At 53.7% G+C, this 26,634-nt stretch overlaps 1 long non-coding RNA gene across 1 annotated transcript in view; it reads left to right on the top strand.

The window, feature by feature from the left end:
- LOC147737089 (uncharacterized) overlaps positions 1-26,634 on the top strand; it is a 74,531-nt gene that overhangs the window by 35,205 nt on the left and 12,692 nt on the right. The gene's annotated exons all lie outside the window — the stretch shown is intronic.

The raw sequence follows: 26,634 nt of genomic DNA, 5'->3' as shown, positions 1-26,634 counted from the left end.
CCTCAAGGGAGAGTGCCTGCGCACTCTGAGGCTGAGAACAATGCCTTTCCTGGGTGGAGGTGTTCACGTCTCCCCCTGCACAGGAAGAGCCATCCGTGGTGGGGAGCTTCAGCGGCCTTGCCTCCTTTGTAATGCGACCCCAGCCTCTCCTGTTCGAAGGAGCTGGCCTCCATCCTGTCCTTACCCCCTTTTTGGCGGCAGGACAGGCCGGAAACCTTTGGTAGAATAGGAGATGTGCCCCCCTCTGCCAACTCCAGCCCTCGGATGCTGGAGGCTAGGTCAAGTACACTTTTCAGTGCCCACCATCTTGAGGATGATGGGACCTATCTAGTTAGGGCTAGGACTGTGTCCTCCTCTAACAGAAGGTGGGCATGTCAGAGGGCACCCCAGGCAAAGGGTCCATTGGACACCACCTGTCACTCCCTTATAATGCCCTTTAATCTAGTTTTCAGGTGGCATCCCCAGTTTCTGAACTTCAGTTCCTGATGACCTAAGAAGAGCCGGGCACTACTGATGTGCAATACCAGAGAAGATTGCAGAGAAGTATTGTACACAGGTGTTCCAGGACCTTTTGTCTAAAGTAAAATCTGGATCCCCTACGGACTGCTGCCCATTACACATCCTAAAAGAAGCCTTCACCGTCTCCCGGGTCCAGACCTCTCTCTTCTGAATGAGTCCATATTCTAGGGCTGTGTCCCTAAGGCCTTTAAAGAGGCAATTGTGGTTCCCCTTCTGAAGAAATCAGGGGAAAACCCCAGATCCTGTTGAATTACCGCCCAATCTCTTTGCTGACCTGGCAAAGGTACTGGAGGCTCATGTGGTGAAGTGCCTGTCCAATTTTATTGAACAGTCCAATCCAACTATCTCGACTCACACTAAGCTGGTTTTCGGCTTGCCCACTCAATGGAGACCGTAATACTGCGAGAGAGGGCTGACAGAGGTACTCCTCAGGCCCTGGTGCTGTTGGATCTCTCGGCCGCCTTTGACACGGTCGACCATGAGATCTTGGTGGACCGTGTCAAGGAGGCTGGCATTCAGAGCTCAGCCCTTAGTTAGATTAGCTCCTTTCTAGAGGATCGCTCCCAGTCAGTCTAGAGCGAGAGTCCACCATGAGCGGACCTCGTGTGGACTCAACGTTACATGCAGCCTCTGCAAGGAGACCCCCTCAACCTTGACGTGCTCTGGTATGCCTTTTCTGACACTAAAAGGCACCCTTGCAACCACACGTCCTGGGCTTTGGTGAAGAGGACAAAGGGTGTTGCTACGTTCCCGAGAATCGAACTTACCATTACAGCTTTTGGTTTCCTTCGACCGGCCTCCTGGCCCGAGCCTGCAGACCTTTTCCAACTTGGCCTGTCTTTGATGCTGTGTTGGCATCCTGCACCCGGGCGTCCCCGTACCGCTGGTGGTGTGGTGTTGTCATGGTGCTGCCTTGGGCCATGTCCAGTGTTGGCCTCAACCCCCAGAGACTAGTTCCCTCAAGCCGCTGTTACTTACCTGTAAGCAGCCTCTGTCCGATTGCCCCAGTCCCCCTTAGTTTGTATTGGGTTTCCAACCTTGAACTTGCACCTGCACCTGGGCGCCCACGTGCCGCTGGTGGTGCACTGTAGGTTCTGAACTGAACCGTGTCCAATACTAACCTTGACTTCCGAAGAATGGTCTTGTAAGGAGATGTTGCCTATACGTATGTCGAATGTTTTCTTCACCCCGTAGGTTAACATTGCAAAGTCTGGAAATTGCACAAATTGTCCACTTTTTATATTGAACAGAATTTGTATTACAAAACGTATTTTCTCAAGATGAAATTCTGCGGTTCCTCTAAATAAATCTGACCAAGTGTCATTCTATAAATTGGTCTCAGATTTATTCATGAGTGTGTGTTATTTATTGCCCCTTTGTGTACAACACTGTGTGTCATTTATTGCCACTGTGTGTACAACAGTGTGTGTCATTTATTGCCACTGTGTTTACAACAAAGGCTTAACACTACCCTCGGATACGTCTAACTGCTCCCCCACACTACCACAAAAGAGCATTAGTATTATCTACTTTAGCCTCTGTAAAATCTCTGGGGATCCACTGGACGCTCTGCACACTATACCTCTTTTTGGCATAGTATAGTGAGAGCCGGCTCCCCACGCTCAAATACTCACACACACTCCAACATATATAGACAGACACACACACTCTCTCTCTGTCTCTCTCTCTCTCTCACACATTCTCACACATACCCACCCTACCTCACATCAGAAACCTATATTTAACTTCTAAATGACACCTTCAGCTAGGACTATTAGTAAATAGGTTCAATCAGAATGCAGAAGATCCTACGAGTAAGAATATCTGTGCAGTCATCCCCGTGACAGGAAAGAAGAAAAGCAAATGAATGAATAAAATGCTTTAGGAGGCTGAGCACTCTTAAACTAAGAAATGAAAGAGAGATAAACCAGGAATAGAGAGAAACAGACAAAGCAATAAGAAAGAGAAAAAAAGAGTAAAATAAAGATAATGTAAATGTAAATGTAAATGTATAGGCATTTATATAGCGCACTACTTACCCGGAGGGTCCCAAGGCGCTTCGACCGCTGCGAAACCCTTCCTGGCTTCCCTGAGAGATGGTCCCTTAATGGGTATCTCCAGGGTGAGACCAGGCATCCCCGGCGGTCTGGTGGGGCCGTTACTGAAGATGAGGCAAGCTAATGCCCAGAGTTGCCGAGTGTGAACGCTGATCAGAGTGGGCACCGAGGCGAGAGAATTATCGAGTCCGCTGACCCTGGTCCAGAAACCTGCCGCGCCGGGAATCGAACCCTGGTCCCGGGCCGTCCTCTGCTCTCGGGTCTGCCGCCTCTAACCAGTGAGCCACACTACTTCACTAATAATAAAAACAAGAGAAATAGGAAGAACGAAAGAAAGAAACAAGGCTCCCCTATATTAAATTCAGTAGTGCTTGTAATATGGCGGCCAAGATATCCGTCATGTTTGTGTCGAGTAACCCAGCCAGCGAACTCCAAATCAGGCTCTTGACACTTTGCAATGTTGCTGCTGTTAACTGTGTACCATTAGTTCCTCAGAAGTCATGGGCAAGAGATACCTGGTCGCCTGTAACATGCTTTTTATAATTACAAGGGTGTGACAACACCGCATAAACAACAAGTGCAGATTAAACCACAGGGTTCAATAAAACCCACACACAAGATTAAACCTGTACTAAACCCACAAGCCTCAGTATCTGATAGAGACTGCTAGCCGTAGATTCCTTAACGTAGAATTATCCCCAGGCGTAAGACTGGATCCGGAAAACTTTTTGCCACAGGTTCCCTGCGTACCGGGGAGACGGCATCACGCGACTCCGCCCAGGCGTCGTCCGCGTACGTGACGTAAGCGAGGTCACTTAAGTCCCACCCGGCGCGCCTACGTCAGTTTTTTCCTTTTCCGCGTGCAAATAATAAATAATCTTGTCAGCTGGTGCTCGCCACCCTCCCTATTTTTTAATTTTAATACTTTGTAATATATTATATTTGTATATCGATTTTACTTATACTTTTAATCTGGTCTCATGTAAAGCTTTATATAATCCTTTGGATCAACAGTTCAAAATTTTAGATTTTAGATTGTGTTTGTACTCTGCTTTTATGGTTGAAAACTGCCGAAATAAAGCTCTATTGACTTGATATCTTTTGGTGGAACACTGAATGCCTTTGGGCTTCAAGACATGCACGTCGTGTGGGCGCCTTATGTCGGCGACGGACCCTCACCTCATTTGAATGTGGTGTTAGGGGAAGATCACGGCACCACTGATTGTGAGGCATGTCAACTGTTGAAGCCGAAGTCGCGGCGGGAGCGCTGGAAGCAACTACTCTCTGCAGCGTCTCTCAAGATTGGCTTCATCTCCTCGATCAGCCTCCGCAGAGGGTTTCAGAAGTGGCCGTCCTCGTCGGTGTCCTCATCCCTCTCCGATGTCGCACGAGCGTCGCTCCCCGGTGGGCAAGTGTTGCAGCTTGTCCTTGGGGGCTGGTGTTCGGCCTGCCGAGGGCGTGGGTTCTTTGCGGCTGATGCGGCTCCGCGTGTCGTCCTCCTATCTACCGTTTCCCGTTGAGGGGGCGTCGAGTGCCCAGATGGAGACCTATGCGGCGGCTTTGCAGGCCTCCCTGGCATCTCCTCCTTCCCCTTCTGGGACGTTGGTGGATCCCTTGCATTGCGCTGGGCCCTCCGCGGTGCCCCGGCGCCGACTGGCTCGGCTCCAGGCTTGGAGGATGTGGTGCTGTTGGTGTGCAGCCCTTCGGGAGTCCCTCCTTCGGACCACGGTGCCTCTGCCTCGCCGCAAACTCCTGCGGGAGTCCCTGTGATGTCGCGGGAGGTCCGCGGGGCGTGGGTCGCATCCCAGAGCCCCGCTTGGCCCTCTAGACAGGCGACAGCCTTGTCCACGGCTGAGCTTACGCCGCTACGGCGCCAGCGCCTGCTTGTCCAGGAGGAGCCACAAGGGTCAGTAGACCCCCTCGTCCTGCTCTGGGTCGAGGCTGGACGGGGACCCTTCGTCCCCCTCCGGGCCCCTCTCGGCCCTCCACTCAGGCGGCTGCCTCAACGGAGGTTGAGTCGGAGGTTGTATCGGCCCTGGTGGTGCTGCATGGGTCGGCGGACTACCTACATCACATTCTGGGCCGAGGCTGGCAGAGGGCTTCTTGTCACTCCCCTGGTCCCTCGCGTCCCTCCACGCAGGCGGCTGCCTCGTCGGAAGTCGAGTCGGTGCCGTTCCGGCGCTGCCCCTTGGCCACTTCGGCTCCAGTCCCTGGCGCTGCGTGACTTGGGGGAGCCCTGTCCAGCGTCTCCTTCGGCGCCGGATGGTGATGACGTCCTGCCTCAGGCTGCACACTCTACGGCGCCGGACAGGCTTCGAGTCGCGGATTCGTCTTCGGACGCTCCCTCTTATCTGGAGGTTGGGTGCCTGCTGGTGTCATCCTGCTGCATGGTGGCTTTTTCAGCCACATCATCAAAGGGCGGATCCCCACCATTCCCGAGGCCGCGGTGTTTGCCGGAGGTGCAACAGGTCCCTCACTCTTCGGTTCCTCCTTCTAACTTCCAGGTCTGGCCTTTGCCCGCCCCGCTTGGCTTCGGGGAGGGCCGCCTTAGTTTACAGCCGTCGCCCACGGAGGAGCTGCTTTCTCCACTGGAGGGCCCTATGGAGGCGGGTGTGGCCTTCGCTCATGCAGTGTCCACGGTTGTGGGTATTCTGCGTATGGGTGACCCGGTTGCTCATTTCCCGGCAGACCATCTTTTGGAGGTTCTCCACCAGGGCTCTGGTGGGAGGGAGCTATTGCTACCCTTTGAGGGGTCGCTCCTTTCTTCCCTGATGGGGACCTGGGGGCATCCTGCCACAGGCGATCCGGTGCCCCAACACCTCCTGCACCGGCACCTTCCAGCGCCACGTGACCCAGCGTGTCTTTCCCTCCACCCCTCTGCCTCCAGTCCACTTTTGCAGACTGCTTTTCCCTCCTTTCCGCCACTATTGTCTCCGCCGTCGCGGGAGGCCCACTGGCTGGACTCTTGGGGACACAACATGTTCGACTCGACCTGCGATGCTTTGCGGGCCTTTAACACCTTATGTGTGTTGGCTAGGGCCACCTCTTCTTTGTGCATGGGATCCGCTGCTTCACAGGAGACTGTTCAGGTCGACTTACGGCATCATGCGTTCGATGGCTGGGAGCTAGTAGCCTTTATTCTCTGCTGAACCCTGGACATCTCGTAGGTGCTGGGCCATGCCACGGCTACCTCGGTCGCCCTCCGTCGGCATGTTTGGCTTCGGGACAGTGTGTTCCCTGAAAATGTTTGGGAGCGGCTGGTTGATCTTCCATTCGGTGGCACTCTGTTATTCCACCATCCAGAGGTTCTTGGCAGGGTTCCGTCCTCCTCCTCCTCCTCCTCCTCCTCCTCCTCCTTCTCCTTCTCCCCCTCAGTGACTGCTGAGTTGATCTTTTTCTTGGACCTTCTTTTGGGCAGGTTGCCCTGGCTGTGAGGTGTGTTTTATGGCCACTCGAGTCCTCCTTGCTAAGACTGTGGCTTTGTTGGCTGCTGGACGGCCCTTTGTTGACTGTGTGTGTTTTTGCTCGAGTTATCTGCACAGAATTGGCCCTGAGATTAGGCCTTCTGTTTTTCTCTTGGGCTGCTTGGAAAGCCTTCTGCAGGTTTTTTTTCCCCCGTGGCTCTTTCGGTTTTTCCTCTGCTGCGGAAGTTTCTTCCAAAGAGGGATCCCATGTCTTGGGACTTAACGTACCCTATGTGGGGTAGTCGTAGCTGTTATATAGCTTGCGCTCTACTAGGGAGTTATGGTCGCCTTCGGGCCTCTGCTCTCCATGGCGTTTATGTATGTTGCTGATGCTTCTTTAGGTCGTGTGCACGGACCCCTCATAGTAGTGTGTCCGGGCATTTCCTCGCCTTCATGCTCCTGTCCTGGAGGCTGGGTGGGTTCTGTGTTTCTCCCTTTGTCAGGCGTAGCCTGCCCGGTCCTCCTGGGGCCCCAGGCTGTTCGTCCTGCTTCCGGCGGCTCATTGCAGCCGGCGCAGCTCTGTCTGATCTGTTGCCTTCCGTCTATGGTGTGCTCGCCTTCTTTTTCCTCGTTTCCTTGGGCCCTCTAGGCTTTTCTTCTTCCTCTTCCTTGCCCTGGCATTGGATGGAAGCTCTGTTGCCTTGTAGGGGTGTGGGGTGCTTTGGCCTCCCTGGCCTTGCCCTTGGTTCCTGAGAGTGACCAGGCTTTCTTCTTCTTCTTTTGTCTTCTTCCCACACCACTCTTGGTTTCGGGGGTGTTCTGCTTGTGGGGGGCTGGGAGGACGGGGCTCTTCACCCTGTCCATTGGATTAGTTCCCTGTGGGACCCTCTGTCATGTCCAGGCTGGTGGGGTCCTTCCGCAGACCCTCCTTTTCCGTGGGTATGGCTTGGGTATCTATTCTACGTTAAGGAATCTGCAGCTAGTAGTCTCTATCAGATGTACGAGTTACTTACCTTTGGTAACGATGTATCTGGTAGAGACGATTCTAGCCGCAGATTCCTTCACGGCCCGCCCTTCCTCCCCACTCTACGAGGACCCTTTGGCTTGCCCTTCTGCACTCGCCTCCCGCTGGATGGCTATGATGAATGAGTGCATTCTTTCGCTCTCTCGCCAAGACGTTGTCTTGCTTTGTTCCTTCCTCTTCCTTCGCAATGTGGAGACTGGGTCTATAGGTACTCCTGTGCCCCTCTGCTCTGGTTGCTCCAGGATTGAGGCTGGTTTTCTTTCGTCCCTCTTGTTCCTGAGGGTCCTGGCCCCTCTGCTATAGATACTATACTATATATAGATATAATAATAATAATAATAATAGGGGCATTTGTAAAGCGCTGAGTTACGCACACCGGCGTGTCCCCACGCTATGGTGAGAGAGGCGGAAGCTGGGATTTTAACTGAGGGGCGGGCAGTCTACCCGACATATAGGTATGTTTTTAATTTAGCACGGAACCTAGTTTCTGCCGTTCTAGTCGTAGCTCCACTGGAAGTTTGTTCCAATGATTTGCCGCTAAATACCTGAACGATCTACCTCCCATGCGGGCTTTCTTCACCTTGGGGATTTTTAACAGTCCCCCACCCGCAGATCTTAGTGCTCGAGCAGGTTCATAGGGTTCAATCAGGCTCTGCAGTGGCCGAGGTGCCCTGCCATTCAAGATACGATGGCAGGTGCAAAGGGCCTTGTACTCTACTCTGCTCCTCACGGGGAGCCAGTGTAGCCTCTGCAAGGCCTCCCTCGAGGGCGCCCTTTTGGGCAGCCTGATGATCAGGCGTGCTGCCGCATTCTGTAGCACTTGAAGGCGACCAAAACTTTTCCCAGGTGCCCCCAGGTACAGCAGGTTCGCATAATCCAACCTTGCGGTCACCAGTGCATGTACCAGGGTTTTACGGGCCTCCGTGGGCAGCAGTTCCAGAATTTTCCTCAGCCTTTTTAAGACTCCAAAGCACATACCCACCACACGGTTGATTTGGGGCCCGAAGGTGAGACCCGCATCAAACCACACCCCCAGGTTTTTTGCCTCCTGACAGGGGGGGGGGGGGTCGGCCCCAGACAGGATGGCCCCCAAGCCGACGACGAAGCAGACTGGTCTCTCCCCACCACAAGCACCTCTGTCTTGCTGCCATTGAGTTTCAGACAGTTCATTGCCATCCAGTCGGCAAGATCTTTCATACACGACCGGAAACTATCTGCCGCAAGACAGGGCGCGTGCGACAGGGAGATGACCAGCTGCGTATCGTCGGCATAGGATACTATCTGAAGGCCATGGTTCTCTACAATGGAGGCAATAGGCGCTACATACAGGTTAAAAAGGGTCGGGCTCAGGGACGAGCCCTGAGGCCCACCCTGGCCCAAAGGAACCCTTTTAGAGTAGCAATCTCCTTGCCTCACTTGGAAGCCCCTGCCAGTTAAGAAGGCCTGGAGCCACCTCTGCTCAGACACTGTAGCAAGGTGGAATGTACTACAGTGTCGAACGCCGCGCTGAGGTCCAACAGGATCAAGGCCATCGTTTGCCCCTCATCTACACCCTGTCTCAGATGCTCTGTTGCCATCAGTAGGGCAGACTCCGTCGAATGGCAAGGTCTAAAGCCGAACTGCGTGGTGTGGAGTAGCCCTGCCTCCTCCACATATTCCATGATTTGGGCATTTACCACCTTCTCAGCCACTTTAGACATAAAAGGCAGGAGAGAGATGGGCCGCAGATTTTCTAACACCTCAAAACTCATATGAGGTTTCTTCCGAAGGGGGAGCACCACTGCCTGTTTCCATCCCCTAGGTAACATGCCAGTCTTAAAAGAGACATCCAGGACATGCCTTATGTAGGGTTCCAGGACCTCCAGGCTGTCCCCCAGACGTTTAGGGGACACCGGATCAAGAGGGGAGCCAGATTTTACAGAAAGACATATCCTGATTAGCTCTTTAGGAGGGGGGGTGATGAAATTTGTAAGAGGCCCCAGGCTCTCCGTGCCCCCAGATGTTACTTCAAGCTCTACCCCTGTAGAAGGAGGGTTCGGGAAGGTCGAGTAGATCTTTGCAACCTTACTAGAGAAGTAGTCGGCGATACGATCACATGTTTCCACCGAACAGTTCTCCGGGTCTGCAGATGATTCTATAGTTGTCAAGGACTTATAAATGCAGAAGAGCTCCTTAGCCGAGTTCTTTGCCCCTAGGATTTTTCCTACATAAAAGGCCGCCTTCGATTTCTTAATCAGCCTGTGATGTATCCGCCTCTTTTCTAAAAACAGTTCCCTGGCCTGACTGTCATACGCTACCCTCCATGATCTTTCCGCCCGTTTACATTCCGCCTTGGTCAGCCGCAGCTCTCCATTAAACCATGGGGCTGTTCTCTTCGTGCGGCCGCCCGCGGATGACCGGCTGAGTGGCGCAGTGTGATCTAGCGCCTCTGTAATGCGCCTATTCAGGTTCAGGTCAGCCGATTCTATGTCCTCCCCACCTGGCTGGCCTCCGCGTGTCAGCGCTTCATTAAATTCCCCTAAGGAAGTGGTCTGTCCAGGGGATCGGCTCAGCTGCGGAGACTTCGACCCCTCCCCAGTTTGCAAAAATCGGGTCCAAAAGATGGCCTTGACGATGAGTGGGACTTGAGATCTTCAGTTCTAACTGAAGGGCTTGAATGTCCCTGCAGAACTCCTCCCTCCCTTTATCCCCTGGGCTATTCAGGTGTAGGTTTAAGTCTCCCAGTAATAAGAATTTGTCCCTGTGTAACGCTGCCTCCGTCACGTTATCTAGCAGACTCTCCCTAAACTTGGTACAAGGCCCCGGAGGTCTATATATAAGGAAGCCTTTATCGTCATTCCCCCATTGATTTTTATGGTGAAGGCTCCAGCCTCGCTATCTGCGACTGGGGTCATCTCCATTAGACATCCGAGATGTTTTTTAAAAATAATCGCAATCCCCCCTCCTCTCCCCACTGGCCTGTCCTGCCTAACCATTGAGTAGTTTTCCGGCATAGCCTCAATAATATCCGAATCAGAGAACTGGTCCAGCCACGTTTCCGTAAGAAACAGCAGGTCAAACTGTCTTTCCGTGAGCTGATCGAATATATTAAGCCTGTGCTTCCGCATATAGATATAGATGCTATACTTCCTATAGATGGTTGCGATATTTTCGGTCAGGGATTAGTTAGCAGCTGGTCCTCCAGTGGGGTTGCTTCAGGCAACTGCTCCCCTTCCCAGATGTGACCTTGCAGAGCGTGATCCACCTATAAATGTCAGAACCGTTTTTAGTCACCTAATTTATACTTCTGTTGTAGGATCGTGAAGGACACAAGCGCCTGTCCCCTCTACACGTCGCCCGGCCGCTCTAAGCTAATCTATCCCCATTTTGTGAAGCCCTGCAATACTCCCGCTGCACTTAAGAGATCGCCATCATACAGTGGAGTAATTTCAGACAGCTTACCTTCTCAGCCTAAATACTTGGTAGCCTCTCTCCACACCCTTAACAATGTTTGGGTATGGGTGGGTAGGGTGCACTCATATTTTCTTTGATACAACACCGGGGTTGGGTAACCTCTCTTGTCCATGGCCAATCTATCTACCCGGTAAGCAGGTTCCTCACGGTCCGCAAAAACCCAGTAGTTGACTGCCACCAGCTGCGTGGCCCAGTAATACTTGAGAATGCTCCGGACCGCCAGTGCACCTTAATAAACTCCCCTCTGCAACTTACTCATCGTGAAGTGCCACCATCCCACAACAGGAGCCGAAGTTCTCAGTCTACCTTTTGAAAGAAAATGTCCGGTGGGATCTTAAAGGACGTTTTTTGCACGATGTACAGGAGATCGTGGAGGGTTATCACTTTAAATATGGCTACCCGGCCCAGTAAGGAGAGCCGGAGCGCCTGCCTATTTGGGGTATGCCTGCGACACCGATCTAATTTCGGGAGTTTGTTCCTGCCTGTGGCTCTCTTGTAATGAACACGCCCAAATAGTTTGTTTGAAATATACTTTTATTTTGTAGGTAAAGAATAGAACACAGGTCCAGATAGACCCAGCGTTAAGCCCACAACCCTATTTAGGGCCGGCAGCGTACTGTAAGAGAGCCTCCAAGAGTATGGAGAAGCAGTAGCAAAGTAGCTTGAACACATCATGTCGCCTACAACCCTTGTTGGGCCGGCCGTGTGACAACAACAACACTAAGAGGTAGTAGGAAAGACAGATTACGCTCAAATATTTAAAGCCATGTAGTGCCACCCGAACTGTGCCCCTAGAGTGCAGCCGCAGGGTCCCTGCCTCCAGCAGGAATATTAAGGACTTCTTCCAATTGATCTTATATCTTGAATGGTCTCCAAATATGTGAAGAATTTGTAGGATTCGTTCACTCGAGAAAGGCTGGTTGAGTGTCATATAGCAAAGCGTCAGCGTAGAGGGAGATTCTCTCATCCAACTCCTGATCAACTGGAGTACCTCATATGAGAGGTCCTGGCGAACCCACGCACATGAGGGGCCACATACAAGAGCTTGACAGCAGCGCCACTGGGTTAGCAAAGGAATCCCCTGTTGCATGTGGTACGCCATTAAGGTGTCAGAGATTTAAGCGCGTTCCCTGGTGTAGCATAAAGCCCGATTGATCAGGATGATCCACTGTTGCAATTACTGTCTGCAGGCAGATCGCCAGGGCCTACTCAAGGACCTTAGTCTCAAAATTAAGCAGGGGGGTAGGTCTATAAGACCCACACTCAGTTGCCGGTTCGTCCATTTTTGCGATGACCACCACCTCAGATGTTATTTGGTCCACTGGGAGACACCCTTATTTTCAGGCAGTCTGAAACCTCCTCTGGAGGCACTCCCTGATTTTATCCATCATGCTTTTATATAATTCTATGGGGAGCTCATTGGACCCCGTCGCTTGCCCTATTTGTTCCTATTGTCTTATTTATTTAGTCTACTGTCAGCTCTTGGTCTAGTGCGTCTCGGTCCTCATTCGTTAGCATTGGCAGGGTCAGGTCTTTCAGGAAGTCTCTCCCGGTATTTCCGTCCCCTTGTTGTCAGTGTCCTCAAGGATCCAGTTCCGTCCTTTGTCTTGTCTCTCTAACCATGCAAGCAACTCATTGGCTTTATCACCGACATCATAGAGACAATTCTGGGTAGCCAGCGCATGAGTGCCCGCTATTTTCCATTAGTGCTCTTAATGTGTGCTGCTTCAGTTGATGGTGTAATGGGAGAGAAACTGATTCCCCACTTCCCAAGCGTGCCTCCAGGAAAGCACATTCCTTGTCCTCAGCTTCGCACTTCAATTTACGTTTCTTCGGCATTCCCCCAATCAAGGCTTGTGTCTGGCCTCAAATCACTGTCTTAAATTCATCCTATAGCACGCAAGCTGATTCAACAGGCCGCCCGTTCTCCTTAAAATAGAAGTCTGCTCCATCTCTCATATGAGCTATGAACTTCTTGTCTTATAAATATCCCAGATCAACCCTTGTGGGTAGGATGAAGTCCACAACCGGACCATCGAGTTGCACCTCCACCAGCGAATGGTCTGAGATTCCCCCTGCTATGTGTGTAGCGGCTCTAAAATCAACTTTATGAGGGGTGTGGCCAAGATGGCGGAGTGAGAGGACGCTTCTTCTCGATGCTTCCCGGTCCGACTAGGCCCGAGCCCTGAAATATAGCTCTTTATCCCCCCCCGGAGCTTAACGGCACGGGGAGAGATAGCGGAACCTGCAGAGACAACGCTGGTCGAGTCCTAGCCTCCGTCTAGCCTCTGGACAGCCCGTCGGACGGTGTTGAAGGTCCGACCCGGGAGGCGCGAGGAGGAGGAGGCCGACCCCAGAGCACGCCGGCCGGACGCACGCCGCGCCCAGTGCCGCTTGGAGTGAGCAGCTGGTAGAGACGCCGCAACGCCTCGATCAAGAGGTCCTGGAAATTTGGAGGAACCACCGTAGAGGCCCAGCAGAGTGTGACGCTTGAGTCCCGGCATACCCATCTGGCCGTCCCCGGGAGGGCATCGAAGGGACAAGGGTGCGGACCCGTGGCCTTGTGCGGAGCCCTCCCCCCTCGGCTTCTCCGGCGGCAGGACCCCACAACTTAGTGAACGCCGAGGCTCGCAGCGACGCCGGGGTCCCTGGCGGCCCCACGCCCTGCATAGTCGGGCCCAGAGCGAATCCCGGCCATTAGCACTGTGACGCACGACGAATTTGGCGAACCCCCGTCAGCACTGGCGGAGGAGACCTACCTGTCCTCGGTTGACCTTCCCTCCCTTGCTCCAGAGCAGGCAGAATATCTCGAGAGGGATATTCGAGTGGAGGAAGTAATCACAGCCATTTCCAGGCTTAAACACGGGAAAGCCCCGGGCCCCAACGGTTATACCTCCCTCTTTTTTAAGACTTTCTGCCCCATGCTGGCCCCGATCCTCACGCGCCTCTTTAACTCCTTCTCCGAGCCTGGAGCTATTCCCCCGGATCTGCTTAGGGCAACGGTTTCGGTTATCCCCAAGCCGGGGAAGGACCAGACACAATGTGGCTCTTACAGGCCTATCTCCCTCTTGAATGTCGACCTTAAGTTGTACACTGGGATCTTGGCGGCCCGTTTAGTGCTTCATCTTCCGGGTCTAGTGGACTCGGATCAGGCTGGATTCGTCTCAGGGAGGCAGACGGTGGACAACACCAAGAGGGTAGTTCATGTTCTGGAGAAGGCCTCCAGAATACCCGGAGAAAGGATGTTACTAGCAGTCGACGCAGAGAAGGCCTTCGACAGGGTGCACTGGCCATATCTAGAGAGAGTTTTGGCGAAAGTCGGCATTGGCGAGAAATTCCGCACTCTGGTGTTTAACTGCTATTACTTTCCATCAGCAGTGGTACGGGTTAACAGTTGCAGTTCTCATCACTTCGCGATCGAAAGGGGTACCAGACAGGGGTGCCCATTATCCCCCCTCTTATTCGCGCTTTATATGGAACCTCTGGCCCAAAGAATTCGTCAAAATCCGAATGCCCTGGGAGTTAAGATGGGGGAGTACACCCACACTATCAGTCTGTATATCCGGGGAGGTCGCTCCCTGCTTGCATCCACGAGATGGAAGCCTTCGCTGCCATTGCGGGCTTTAAGATGAATATGGGGAAATCGGCGGCCCTTGACGTCTCACTCACCGTGGCCACCAGAACCGATTTGCAGAGGCGATTTCCCATGCACTGGTCGAAAGATCTGGGGCCTTACCTGGGCATTCTTCTGGCGCCTACACTACCTGCCATGGTAACTGCGAACTACACCGCCTTAGGCTCTAAAATTAAGGAGGAACTGGGTCGCTGGAGCAAGGGCACATTATCCTGGCTGGGTAGGATCGCCGCGGTGAAAATGACCATCTTGCCGCAGGCACTTTACCTATTCCGCGCCCTGCCACTGCAGCCCCCAAAGGGATGGCTGCTTCAGACTCAGGCGGACATTGCACGCTTCATATGGCAGGGCCGTAAACCCAGACTCAAGAGGACCTTGGCCACTCTGGCACCCGAGGCAGGGGGGCTCGTAATACCGGACCTCCGTAAATATTTTCAGGCAGCCCAACTAAGGTATCTGGTGGAGTGGAGCAAATGGGAGTCCGACAAACACTGGCTCTTTCAGGACCAGGCAGTTGCGGGCCGGACCTTGCAAGAAGTGCCCTTTCTGCTGCGGATACATCGCCCCTCCAATTTATATGCATCTTATGTCACACGGGTCCTCTTGAGGGTGTGGGATGCCACGAATCTGACTCACTCACTTACCACCTTCCCCTCTCCTCTTCACGCCCCTGATCGATAACCCAGACTTTAGCCCTGGCATGGAACCAGGGGCCTTTACACGTGGGCGAATGGCCGGGTGCAGGGCTCTTTTTCATTTGTATGGCCCGGAGGGCATAATCCCGTTCCCGGAACTCAGGAAAGAATATCAGTTGCCGGAGGTGGAACGGTTGCGCTATATGCAGGTGCGTCACTGGGCACTGTAACCACAGACTCGAGAGTCGGCAGACCGGAAGCTTTTACCATATGAGAAATGGCTTGTAACACGCACCTCAGACAAAAAACTCATTTCGGACTTGTACAAATTGCTGCAGCCCTCCCCCTTCGACATCTATGACCCAGGTAGAGAACGATGGGAAAGAGAATTAGGGAGATCCTTGAGCCGTAAGGAATGGGACAGCATTGCATATAGGGCCCGACACTCTGCATATCACACTGGGCTAACGGAGACATTTACAAAAGTATCCACATATTGGTATTACACGCCCCAAAGGTTACACGAGATGAATCACAACATTGACGCCACCTGTTGGCGAGCATGTGGGCAACCGGGTACCCTCACTCATGTTTTATGGGAATGTCCGATACTAGCTTCCTACTGAAAGGAGGTTTTAGACTTGATTGACTCCAACTTTGAGATTGAATTGCCTCGTTTCCCAGCGTATGTTCTGTTGGGCTTGCCCAACGGACTGATGTATCCTCTGAAGTCGCGTAGAGGGAGGCAAATTGCGATAGCACTGGGTTCTGCTGTACAAAATATACTTATTCACTGGCGCACTACCACACTTCCCTCCACCACAGGATGGTTGCATAGACTATGGCATGTCCTGGGAATGGAAAAATTGTCGCTCATGGTGGCAGGAGAGGTGGAACAATTTAATGAACTATGGCAACCGTTTCACTCATTGCTTGTGGGGGAATTTACAGAGCTTACGTGCCCCAGATATCTCCGCCTGTTGAGGCTGACTACATTGGCAGACTTGGAAGGCCTATGAGCCTAGATGTGAGGGCACGGGAGAGAAGGGAGCGGTCTTTGGAGGGGTGGGTGGGTGTTGCATTGGGGCACTGGACGGGGATGGGGGGAAGGGGCATGGTTTGGTTCGGGGAGGTAGGGAGTTGGGGGTTTGTTCACTTTGAAGCACCTTGTGGTAGCATACGCACCAGCTATTGCATCTGAATGTACACTGCTTTTACAGGATCCTAACGCGCTGGTGCGCTATTATATGACTGTATCGGATGCTTGCTCCCATGTGTCAACTGTTTGTCCTTTCTTTTGTGAATGCTTAATAAAATGCTTTAAACCTAAAATCAACTTTATGGACAGTCTGGCTGAAAAGATAGTGCAGGCATGCCGAACTACCATGTGCGTCCGGTTCTGATACCCCCTTACCCTCTAAGAGCATTTAGGAGTATCATGAATATAGTATAGGTGCAGTTCTGTCACTCCAGTCACCCCAATGCGTGTATGCTCTGTCATAAGCGTCTTACCCTTTCACAGGATGAGAAAGTCTTGTCTGGGTCTCTTTCCTGTTTCCCGGCACTTGAATGGCAAGCCCAAAGACTCGAGAGAGCAGTGACCCACCAGCAGGCTTTTGTGGAGTGCTTTTGTCCTGGATGTAGGGCTGAATTCAGTAGGGCACCACTCTGTCTTTTCTTTGCAGTTGCCTGAAGATCAGCAGTCCCAAGGTAGCAGTCACACCTGGCCTGTCGGTAAGTGCAGCCCCTCTGGAAGCCCGACCGTCAGCAATTGAGCCCACACTGTGGCCGGGTGGACCACAGGGGTAAGCTCAGATAGGGTGTTCGACACTTGAGTAAGTGTAGTCCCTCATGGGCCTCTGACACAGAGTAGTCAGGAATTCAGCCACTAAAAACCCAACTCAGGCTTTCCAGGAAGCCAGTAGATTCAGACCCTGTTGTGTTAGGAGTTTGGCAAATGCAGCCTTGAACGGCCCGGTTGGCAGCACACAATCGTCCAACTGGGCCTCAACAATCACGTTGTCGTAGAGTATTATTTTCTGCCTTGAACTATTGGGAGAGTCTTGAGGGTGGTGGTGGGGGGTGTCCCTTAGACTAGCGGTTTACTCTGTCGCACTCTCACATTGTATTTAACCTACGCACACCAACACCCTAAACACGCACATGATGTTAGCGCAAAGTTTAGGCACAGGTATAGAAATGTAGCATTACATGTGTGTGTCAGTAGGACACCAATCCACTGACCATGATGCAAAGATCACATTAGGCTATGGATTCTTACAATAGGCTCCATTGCCACAACCGCTCTAGCTGTTAAACCCATGACAGTCCTCTGCCTTAAATAAGGACTGTTAGACGGACCGGGAGGGTCGGCCGAGATTACGGGGAGAGGTCTCCAGGGAGAGCCGTCTCCAACGACTGTACAGATAAGTAACTTCCCCCCCACAGACGGACACCACACAAGATTGAAGGTTAACGAGACTTTATATGCAATTCTTAGGTTACGTCGATATGATACAAGGAGGTCTGGACTCAGGGGTCCCCTCGGTTCTGATCTCTGGTTGAGGAAAAAGGGTAGCGGGACAGTCTTAGTTACCAATGAGTTAAATAGCTCTCAATCCTCGAGCTCGGCGTGGTTGCTGATCGGGCCGTGGAGGAGCCAAGCAGGTCCCGAGATGGATGAAGGATGGTCGACGGGCCGTGGAGAAGCCAAGCAGGTCCCGATGAAGATGACGGTTACAACGGTCCGCGGCCTCGCCAGCAGATCCGGACGACGGTGAAGGATGAAGGTTACGACGGCTGTGGCAGCGCCAACAGGCAGGACGATGGTGCACAGGACAGAGCTACGGCAGCGCCAGTAGTCCGTCCAGGATGAGTTCCTCTTACGTCTCTCGACTCCAAGATACAACTGACTTCCTGCTCTGGAGCTGCCCCAGTTATAGGGCTGGCGTGCTTTGATGTCCGGACCCTCGCACTTGGAGGTCGGGAGGTCCGGGATGAGGGAGTCCAGACACCCAGCAGGGGGGTGGAGCCAGCGCCCGGGGAGGCGATGGGCGAGCGGCACTGGGCGGGGGGAGAGCCATCGGCACCTCTTTCTCCCATTGACTTGCCAAGTAGCCCGCTCACCTCCTGGGTGGAGGGTGGTGCCGGATTGTCTGAGGCTGGGCTAGGCCCAGGGTTGAGGTCGATCGGGGGCCAGGCGGCCTCGTGGCGAGGTGTCCAAGATGGCGGCCCGGGCTGGGTGCAGGGGCCGGCAGTGGATCGGACCCACGAGGTTATCATGTTCGAGGGCAGGGGTCCCTGAGGGGACGTAGGGCGTGCAATGGTGGTGTGTGGTGCTTGCGTGACTGGGCTCGGGCCTGGTCGAGCCGGGGGAGAGCGGCCCGTCATGTGGCCTGTCCAACATGCGTCCCCCCCAGCTGAAGGCGGGGAGAGTTACCCATCCTCTTGGGGACTCTCTTCGTCGAGGCGGAAAAACCGGGACAGGCCATCGGCGTTGGCGTGGTCGGACCCAGGCCGGTGTTCGACTGTGAAGTCCATACCTTGTAAGGAGATGGACCAGCGTAGCAATTTTGGGTTTTCCCCCCGCATATGCATCAACCACTGCAGGGGTCGGTGGTCAGTCTGCACCCGAAAGTGGGTGCCAAAAAGGTAGGGCCGGAGCTTCTTGAGGGCCCATACCACAGCGAAGGCTTCCCTCTCTATGGTGCTCCAGCGTTGTTCCCGGGGTAGGAGTCTCCGGCTGATGAAGGCCACCGGTTGATCGAGGCCTTCGGTGTTCACTTGGGACAGGACCGCCCCAATGCCCTGGTCGGAGGCGTCCGTCTGGACGACGAACTCCCGGCTGTAGTCTGGGGCCTGGAGCACAGGAGCGGAACACATGGCGGCCTTTAACTGTTCGAATGCCGCTTGACACTCTGGGGTCCAGTTCACCTTCTTGGGCTGATTTTTTGACGTGAGTTCGGTGAGAGGCCCCACGATGGTACCATAGTCTTTCACGAACCTTCGGTAGTAGCCCGTGAGGCCCAGGAAGGCTCGCACCTCAGTTTGAGTGATAGGGGGTTGCCAGTTCTGGATGGCGGCAATTTTCAGCTGTAGGGGGGCCACTAGGCCGCTTCCCACCTGGTGTCCGAGGTAGGTCACCGACCCTTGTCCAATTTGGCATTTGCTGGCCTTGATCGTGAGGCCAGCTCGCTGAAGGGCTTGCAGCACTGCTTGGAGGTGGTGGAGGTGCTCGGTCCAATGGTGGCTGTACACAGCGATGTCGTCCAGGTAGGCGGCGCTGAACTCTTCGAGCCCCGCCAGGACCTGATTGACGAGCCGTTGGAACGTCGCTGGGGCATTCTTCATGCCGAAGGGCATGACCGTAAAGTGATAGTGGCCATCGGGGGTGGAGAAGGCAGAGCGTTCTTGTGCTCGGGGTGTGAGGCCGATCTGCCAATAACCTGCCGTCAGGTCGAAGATGCTGAGGTAGCGGGCAGCGCCCATTCGGTCGACCAGTTCATCTGCCCGGGGGATGGGGTGTGCGTCCGTTCTGGTGACTTCATTCAGGCCCCGGTAGTCGACACAGAACCGGAGTTCTGGTGTGGTTCCGGGGGCGGCTGCTTTGGGGACCAGTACGACCGGGCTGGCCCATGGACTGTCTGAGGGCTCGATGACCCCGAGCGTGAGCATCTTAGCTACTTCCGCCTGGATGCAGGCCCGTACCCGATCAGGTACGCGGTAGGCCCGGTGGCGGATAGGAGGGCTGTCTCCGGTGTCTACATCGTGCACACACCAGGAAGTGACACCTGGGGTGAGGGAGAACAGACTGGCGAACCGTGATAGGAGGGCTTGGCACTCTTGCCGTTGTTCTCTGGTGAGGGTCTCCGAGAGTCGGACCCCATCCACGGAGCCGTCTTGCTCCTGGGTCCGCAAGAGGTCAGGGAGAGGCTCGGAGTCGTCTTCAACCCCATTGTCTGTGGCCATCAAGAGGCTGAGTTCTGTTCGTGCAAAGTGGGGTTTCAGTCTGTTGGTGTGGAGGACTCGGAGCGGATTCCGGGCGGACTCCATATCGATCAGATAGGTGGCAGGACCCTTGCGCTCAATTACCTTGAAGGGTCCCGTCCATTTGTCTTGGAGAGCGCACGGTTCTGTGGGGGACATTACCCAGACCTGTTGCCCCGGCTCGAATTCAATGGATGAGGCGTTCTGGTCATACCATTTCTTCATGTCCTCTTGACTGGCCTCTAGGTTGGCTTTTGCTAGGTCTCTGAACCGCCGGGACTGGTTGCGGAGGGTGAGGAGGTACCGGAAGACATCTGGAGGACTCTTGGCCGGAGGCATCTCCCAGCCTTCTTTGATCAGGCTGAGTGGCCCCCGTACTGGGTGCCCATAGAGCAGCTCGAAGGGGCTGAAGCCTAGGGACTTCTGTGGGACCTCCCGGTAGGCGAAGAGGAGGCACGGCAGCAGCACGTCCCACTGGCGACGGAGGGGCTCTTCCAATCCCCCGATCATCCCTTTTAGCGTGCGATTGAACCGCTCAACAAGTCCGTTTCCTTGGGGGTGATAGGGGGTCGTGAAGCGGTAGGTGACCCCACACTGTTGCCAGAGGGACTTCATATATTTAGAAATAAAGTTCGTGCCCCTGTCACTGACGACTTCTCGGGGGAACCCCACACGGGAGAAGATCCCCATCAGGGCCCGGCCGACCACTGGGGCTGTCACGGTCCGGAGAGGAATAGCCTCAGGGTAGCGGGTGGCGTGGTCCACTAGTACCAGGATGAAGCGATGGCCTTGTCTTGTACGCGGGTCCAGGGGTCCCACAATGTCTATCCCGACCCTCTCAAATGGGGTCGTGACTACTGGAAAGGGTTGCAGGGGAGCCTTTAATTTGCGGCCGCTCTTCCCACTGGCTTGGCACGTGGGGCAAGATCGGCAATGCTGGTGCACATCGTTTCTCATTTTGGGCCAGAAGAAGTGGGTCACTAGGCGGCTGTAGGTTTTATCCTGTCCCAGGTGCCCTGCCAGGGGGACATCGTGGGCCAGGTTTAGCAGGAAGTCTCTAAAGCGGAGGGGCACCACTAGTACTCGGTTGGCCCCCAGCTCGGCGATTCGTTGCTCGCTGTACAATAGATCATTGTCCCAGTAGACCCAATGAGTTCCGGAGGTATCCCCGGCGCTTTGGGCGAGCGCTTGTTGTCGGAGTCCCTCAAGGGAGGGACAGGTCTTCTGTTCCTGACGAAATTGTTCTTGTGTGGGTCCCCCTTCTTGAGCCCACTGATCAAGATTAGCGAGGTCGGAAGGTTGAGCAAGTTCGAGGGGGATGCCATGGTCGGGGGTCTCGGCGGGGGCGACCGGAGGCGGTGGCGCCGGCCATTCTGGTTCTTCCGGGTGATGGTTGGCACGGGCGGCCATGGACCGGGTGGTGACTCACGCCCAGTCTGGGACGCCCAACATCCCCAAGTGTTCTTTTCGCTCCACGGCTGCCCACGGGGAGCTTTCCAGGTCATTTCCGAGGAGGCATTCCACGGGGGCGTCGTCTCGGACCGTTACCTTCAACATGCCGGAGACCCCTCCCCACTCAAAGGGGACGCAGGCCATCCGACACAGACTTTCCGAGTTGTCGGCTGATCGCACAGGGCAGAGAACGTTCGGTAGATATTGTTCTGGGGTCACCAGATGACAGCGGACGGCTGTCACACTGGCCCCGGTGTCTCGAAGGGCTTCGGCCCGTTGTCCATTGATGCTCACCCATTGGCTGTACTTCTGGGTGTTAGCGGGTAGGGGGACCCGCGGGACCATGTCTCTTCCCCCTAAGCACGCGAGAGTCATGGCGGCTGGCTCCCACTCTTGATACTCTTGCTCGCCTGTTTCTTGTTCCTCGGAGATCTGTTCTTCCCCTAGTGCCGCGGCGGCCACCTGGCGGGGTCTTGGACTCTGATACTGCGGGCAGCTTGGGTCGTTTGCATAGTGGCCGACTCGTTGGCATCGGTGACATGTAACATTGGCTCTGTATCCCGGTCGCGCCGGGGTGCTGCCCCGGTTGGCCGGGGGGGTGGTGCTGGTAGCGGGGGCGGCCGGAGTATTGTCTCTTCCTCGTCCTTGGCCCCCTCCTCCTCCTCTGGGTCGGTAGTGACCATTGTTGTTCCTGTTCTGCTCGTAGGACCCATTCCGGCCCACTCTGGTGATCTCCCACCGGTCAGCTTCGGCTGCGAGCTGCCGGGGATCGGTTAACTTGCTGTCGAGGAGGTGTTGGCGTAGTTCAATGAAGCAATTGTTGGACAGATGCTCCCATACCATCAGATTGAACAGCTGCTCGTAGGTCGTGACGTTGTTCCCTCTGATCCAGCCTTCGAAGGCTCGGCTAAAGTACGTTACATAGTCCACCCAAGTTGTACCTGGAATGCGTGTGCAGTCTCGGAACCTCTGACGGTACATCTCGGGCGTGAGGCCATAGCGGGTGAGGAGGGCCGCTTTCATATGGTCGTAGGAGGTCATCTGGTGGTCTGGGAGCTGTAACAGAGTATCGCGGCCCTCATTGAGGAATTTGCCCCATAGGCCGGCTCCCCAGTCGGCTCTATCGATCCGGTGCGCAGTCATCGCGATTTCATAGGCCTTAAACCATTGCTGGATGTCGTCTTCTCGAAAATATTCTCGGACCACATCCTTGGGGATGTGCACTTTTTTCTCCGCGGTCCCTGGGGTGGACGGTCTGTCGGGCACCCCTAACTCTTTATTCTGTTTGCGCAGGTTGATCTCGGCTAGGTTCCGTTCGTGCTCGTACGTTAGTCTTTTTTCCTCGAGCTCCCTTTGCCTCTGTTTCTCCTCTCTTTCTTCTCGGAGGCGAAGGTGCTCTAAGTTTATTTTTTGCTCGGCCAATTTGAGTTCTATGTCCATCTTGAGTCGGGCCATTTCGAGTTCGTGTAGTCGGGCTTTTTCTCTTTCTTGGATCTCGTCTTGCGAGAGACTGGTTCTTTGCCCCTCAGGGGCCGTGTTGGTATTTTTCGCGGTGCTTTGCTCAGGGGCTTCGACATCCCCGGTCTCTGCCCAAGATTCTAGGGCATGCTTAAAATCGTCCTTGGTACTTAGTCCGGTGGTAGCGATACCTAGTTCGATGCAGAACTGCTTTAGTTCACGATGGCTGTATTCCTCTAGTTTTTCCATTTGGAACTTCTCAGTTGATCCGCTCTCTTTAGTCGACATTGTTGTTCGTTGTGGGGTGAGCTACTCTCTGTACGTTATGCGGTGATTCGGATCGCGCCGCTGGCCACCAATGTTAGACGGACCGGGAGGGTCGGCCGAGATTACGGGGAGAGGTCTCCAGGGAGAGCCGTCTCCAACGACTGTACAGATAAGTAACTTCCCCCCCACAGACGGACACCACACAAGATTGAAGGTTAACGAGACTTTATATGCAATTCTTAGGTTACGTCGATATGATACAAGGAGGTCTGGACTCAGGGGTCCCCTCGGTTCTGATCTCTGGTTGAGGAAAAAGGGTAGCGGGACAGTCTTAGTTACCAATGAGTTAAATAGCTCTCAATCCTCGAGCTCGGCGTGGTTGCTGATCGGGCCGTGGAGGAGCCAAGCAGGTCCCGAGATGGATGAAGGATGGTCGACGGGCCGTGGAGAAGCCAAGCAGGTCCCGATGAAGATGACGGTTACAACGGTCCGCGGCCTCGCCAGCAGATCCGGACGACGGTGAAGGATGAAGGTTACGACGGCTGTGGCAGCGCCAACAGGCAGGACGATGGTGCACAGGACAGAGCTACGGCAGCGCCAGTAGTCCGTCCAGGATGAGTTCCTCTTACGTCTCTCGACTCCAAGATACAACTGACTTCCTGCTCTGGAGCTGCCCCAGTTATAGGGCTGGCGTGCTTTGATGTCCGGACCCTCGCACTTGGAGGTCGGGAGGTCCGGGATGAGGGAGTCCAGACACCCAGCAGGGGGGTGGAGCCAGCGCCCGGGGAGGCGATGGGCGAGCGGCACTGGGCGGGGGGAGAGCCATCGGCACCTCTTTCTCCCATTGACTTGCCAAGTAGCCCGCTCACCTCCTGGGTGGAGGGTGGTGCCGGATTGTCTGAGGCTGGGCTAGGCCCAGGGTTGAGGTCGATCGGGGGCCAGGCGGCCTCGTGGCGAGGTGTCCAAGATGGCGGCCCGGGCTGGGTGCAGGGGCCGGCAGTGGATCGGACCCACGAGGTTATCATGTTCGAGGGCAGGGGTCCCTGAGGGGACGTAGGGCGTGCAATGGTGGTGTGTGGTGCTTGCGTGACTGGGCTCGGGCCTGGTCGAGCCGGGGGAGAGCGGCCCGTCATGTGGCCTGTCCAACAAGGACACACTTGGTGTGACCCTCCAGGTCACAGGACCGGTCCAAGACCTCTCATAGTCCCTTGTTAGAAGTTGCACAGTACTGGAGTGGCAGAAAAATCTCATGTAATTGTTGTTTTTTTACTTTGTGGTAGATTTACCCCAGTAACGTCCAGTTACAAGTTTTACGCCATGGACTGGGCAGTTGCCACGAGGAACAGATTCTTCTGCCTGTCAAACCACATGCCATTCACTATTTCATAGTGTTTTTCTGCTTTTATTTACCACTTGTTTTAAGCAGGTGGTAGATATATGCATGTGGTTGGTTGGGGGAGATAGGTGAAGCAGGGGATTGAAAGGGAAAGCATTTTCTAACAGAGGGAGTAAGGTAAATTTTATTTGCATGATTAACAAAAATCGTACAATTACTGCATTCTTAAACGAAACACACCAATTTAAATACAGACCAACAATTTTAAAATTTCAGAAAATCCAAATTAGTTTTCTTAAATAACATAAACACAATTTATAGACATTACATCAGATCGTCATCTTTCCAGGACTTAATATAAATTGTGTCAATTAATATTTCTGTAATTGATGTGTGATATAAAAATATTCTTAAATGACGTCCTTAATTATCTTAGACATCTAAATTTCCTGTGGGCAACTCTCAAGTATCCAACTTCTTTTTAACAAGTATTAAAAATTTAGTAAAATTGGCGTTCATTTTAATATTCGATGGTCTAAAAAAAACTACCATGGCATGTCTGCAGATACGAACACCTCTGCCAATGAAGCAGTTTTTCAAATATCGTTTTCTTTCCGCCATCATTAGAACACATACACAAACAAAATGCAAAATACTTTCATCCTATAGGTTGCATTGTCGGCTTAGATGGTCTCAACCAGGGCACTACATGTTTTAAGCCAGGTAAGTTGCCGAATCGTGCTTTCATAAAGGTGTTTTTGGTTTGTAGAGACCATGGTATTTCTAAATATGGTTGGACCTTAAGACTTGTATATTCCTGGACCAACATCCATGCGTGGGATCTCTTAATAAACAGTTCTTTGTCTTTTAAAAGTGACATTTTTTTATTTTCAAAAACCTTTATTAAGGAATATCAACATGGCAGACACAATACACCGTGCAGAACCGCCGCACGCGGTAGCAAGTTAAATTACAATACAGACATTGAGTTGCAATTGGGTTACGTTTACAACAATTCAGTAAAACCAGGAATGTTAAAGTCACAGAACCACAGTCCAAGATGAAGCGTTTAGCGCTTCATCTTCCGGGTCTAGTGGACTCGGATCAGGCTGGATTCGTCCCGGGGAGGCAGACGGTGGACAACACCAAGAGGGTAGTTCATGTTCTGGAGAAGGCCTCCAGAATACCCGGAGAAAGGATGTTACTAGCAGTCGACGCAGAGAAGGCCTTCGACAGGGTGCACTGGCCATATCTAGAGAGAGTTTTGGCGAAAGTCGGCATTGGCGAGAAATTCCGCACTCTGGTGTTTAACTGCTATTACTTTCCATCAGCAGTGGTACGGGTTAACGGTTGCAGTTCTCATCACTTCGCGATCGAAAGGGGTACCAGACAGGGGTGCCCATTATCCCCCCTCTTATTCGCGCTTTATATGGAACCTCTGGCCCAAAGAATTCGTCAAAATCCGAATGCCCTGGGAGTTAAGATGGGGGAGTACACCCACACTATCAGTCTGTATATCCGGGGAGGTCGCTCCCTGCTTGCATCCACGAGATGGAAGCCTTCGCTGCCATTGCGGGCTTTAAGATGAATATGGGGAAATCGGCGGCCCTTGACGTCTCACTCACCGTGGCCACCAGAACCGATTTGCAGAGGCGATTTCCCATGCACTGGTCGAAAGATCTGGTGCCTTACCTGGGCATTCTTCTGGCGCCTACACTACCTGCCATGGTAACTGCGAACTACACCGCCTTAGGCTCTAAAATTAAGGAGGAACTGGGTCGCTGGAGCAAGGGCACAGTATCCTGGCTGGGTAGTATCGCCGCGGTGAAAATGACCATCTTGCCGCAGGCGCTTTACCTATTCCGCGCCCTGCCACTGCAGCCCCCAAAGGGATGGCTGCTTCAGACTCAGGCGGACATTGCGCGCTTCATATGGCAGGGCCGTAAACCCAGACTCAAGAGGACCTTGGCCACTCTGGCACCCGAGGCAGGGGGGCTCGGAATACCGGACCTCCGTAAATATTTTCAGGCAGCCCAACTAAGGTATCTGGTGGAGTGGAGCAAATGGGAGTCCGACAAACACTGGCTCTTTCAGGACCAGGCAGTTGCGGGCCGGACCTTGCAAGAAGTGCCCTTTCTGCTGCGGATACATCGCCCCTCCAATTTATATGCATCTTCTGTCACACGGGTCCTCTTGAGGGTTTAGGATGCCACGAATCTGACTCACTCACTTACCACCTTTCCCTCTCCGTTCACGCCCCTGATCGATAACCCAGACTTTAGCCCTGGCATGGAACCAGGGGCCTTTACACGTTGGCGAATGGCCCCGTGCAGGGCTCTTTTTCATTTGTATGGCCCGGAGGGCATAATCCCGTTCCCGGAACTCAGGAAAGAATATCAGTTGCCGGAG

Source organism: Lissotriton vulgaris, chromosome 1_1, assembly GCF_964263255.1.
Source record: "Lissotriton vulgaris chromosome 1_1, aLisVul1.2, whole genome shotgun sequence".
Lineage (NCBI taxonomy): Eukaryota > Metazoa > Chordata > Amphibia > Caudata > Salamandridae > Lissotriton > Lissotriton vulgaris.
The sequence above is the reverse complement of the archived record's forward strand: the minus strand, read 5'-3'. Positions and strand labels throughout refer to the sequence as shown.